Source organism: Macaca mulatta, chromosome 11 (assembly GCF_049350105.2).
Source record: "Macaca mulatta isolate MMU2019108-1 chromosome 11, T2T-MMU8v2.0, whole genome shotgun sequence".
Lineage (NCBI taxonomy): Eukaryota > Metazoa > Chordata > Mammalia > Primates > Cercopithecidae > Macaca > Macaca mulatta.
In genome coordinates, this window is record NC_133416.1 from 22,431,903 (window position 1) to 22,434,292 (window position 2,390).

At 40.5% G+C, this 2,390-nt stretch overlaps 1 pseudogene; it reads left to right on the plus strand.

Moving 5' to 3' along the window:
* The first annotated feature begins 506 nt into the window (after positions 1 to 506).
* On the plus strand, positions 507 to 2,171 carry LOC705260 (T-complex protein 1 subunit alpha pseudogene; annotated as a pseudogene).
* Positions 2,172 to 2,390: the final 219 nt, after the last annotated feature.

Below are 2,390 nucleotides of genomic sequence, written 5' to 3' on the forward strand. Positions count from 1 at the left end.
TCAAAATTAAGTTTCTCAGGTTGGCAATTGTGAATATGACTATTTCTATTTTACTTTTATCCTCTTATGTGCAGGGAGCAAACTCACCTCAGAAGTCACATCAGAAAGTACATTTGGAATTTTTATTTTTGAAGTACATAATTCAAATTTAATTTTTAAATTTTATATATTTTAGTAATAAAATAAATTTCATACATTTAAATGTTGTCACAGAATTTTGTTGTCTATCCTGTTTAGTATTTTGATAGTTGCCTGAAAGTTGGGAAGAAGAGCTAATATTTCAAATGGCAAAATAAAAATTCAGACATCTGCTTCCCACCGTGCCCTGCGGCCGACCGCGGCAGCCGGGAAGTGGGTGGGGCGGTGTTACCCAGCAGCTCCCGGGGCATCGCTCGGGTCTGCTCTACACTGTCGCCGCCACTGCTGTGGTCGCTGGTCGGCCGAAGGGCCGCGATACTGGTTGCCCGCGGTGTGAGCAGAAGTCGATGTGTACCGCCACCGTGAAGATGGAGGGGCCTTTGTCCATGTTCGGGGACTGCAAAACTGGGGAGGCAATCCGCTCCCAGAATGTTATGGCTGCAGCTTTGATTGCCAATATTGTAAAAAGTTCTCTTGGTCCAGTTGGCCTGGATAAAATGCTGGTGGATGATATTGGTGATGTAACCATTACCAACGATGGTGCAACCTTCCTGAAGTTACTGGAGGTAGAACATCCTGCAGCTAACGTTCTTTGTGAGCTGGCTGATCTGCAAGACAAATAAGTGAGAGATGGAACTACCTCAGTGGTTATTATTGCAGCAGAACTCCTAAAAAATGCAGATGAATTAGTCAAACAGAAAATTCATACCACATGAGTTATTAGTGGCTATCAACTTGCTTGCAAGGAAGCAGTGTGTTATATCATGAAAATCTAATTGTTAACAAAGATGAACTGGGAAGAGATTGCCTGATTAATGCTGCTAAGACATTCATGTTTTCCAAAATCATAGGAATAAATGGTGATTTCTTTGCTAACACGGTAGTAGATGCTGTACTTGCTATTAAATACACAGATATAAGAGGCCAGCCACAGTATCCAGTGAATTCTCTTAATATTTTGAAAGCCCGTGGGAGAAGTCAAATGGAGAGTATGCACATCAGTGGCTATGCTCTCAACTGTGTGGTGGGATCCCAAGGCATGCCCAAGAGAATCATAAATGCAAAAGTTGCTTGCCTTGACTTTGGCCTGCCAAAAACCAAAAAAAAAAAAAAAAAAAATGAAGCTTGGTGTTTAGTGGTCGTTACAGACCCTGGAAAACTGGACCAAATTAGACAAAGACAATCGGATATCGCCAAGGAGAGAATTCAGAAGATCCTGGCAACTGGTGCCAACGTTATTTTAACCACTGGTGGAGTTGATGATATGTTTCTGAAGTACGTTGTGGAGGCTGGTGCTATGGCAGTTAGAAGAGTTTTAAAGGCATTGCTCAAGCTTCTGGAGCAACTATTCTGTCAATCCTGGCCAATTAGGAAGGTGAAGAAGCTTTTGAAGCTGCAGTGTTGGGACAGGCGGAAGAAGTGGTACAGGAGAGAATTTGTGATGATGAGCTGATCTTAAAAACACTAAGGCTTGTACATCTGCGTCGATTTTCTTACGTGGGGCAAATGATTTCATGTGTGATGAGATGGAGCACTCTTCACATGATGCAGTTTGTGTAGTGAAGAGAGTTTTCAAGTCAAAATCCGTGGTTCCAGGCGGGGGTGCTGTAGAAGCAGCCCTTTCCATATATCTTGAAAACTATACAACCAGCATGGGGCCTCAGGAATAGCTTGCTATTGCAGTTTGCAGATCACTTCTTGTTATTCCTAATACACTGGTAGTTAATGCTGCCCAGGACTCCACAGATCTGGTCGCCAAATTAAGAGCTTTTCGTAATGAGGCTCAGGTTAACCCAGAACGTAAAAATCTAAAATGGATTGGTCTCGATTTGAGCAATGGTAAACATGGAGACAACAAACAAGCAGGGGTGTTTGAACCAACCATAGTTAAAGTTAAGAGTTTGAAATTTGCGACACAAGCTGCAATTATCATTCTTTGAACTGGTGATCTTATTAAATTACATCCAGAAGGTAAAGATGATAAACATGGAGGTTATGAAGATACCATTCACTCTGGAGCCCTTAATGACTGATCTGATGTTTCTTTGTTTATAACAATGTTAAATGCAATTATCTTGTACCTTGAGTTGAGTATCACACATTAAAGTACAACAAGCTGTAAAAAAAAAAAAAAAAAAAAAAAATTCAGACATCTGTATTAACAAACCTACACATGTGCCCCTGAACCTAAAATAAAAGTTAAAAAAAGAATTCATACATCTTACTAGGCAGAAATCAATTCTTTGTAATAT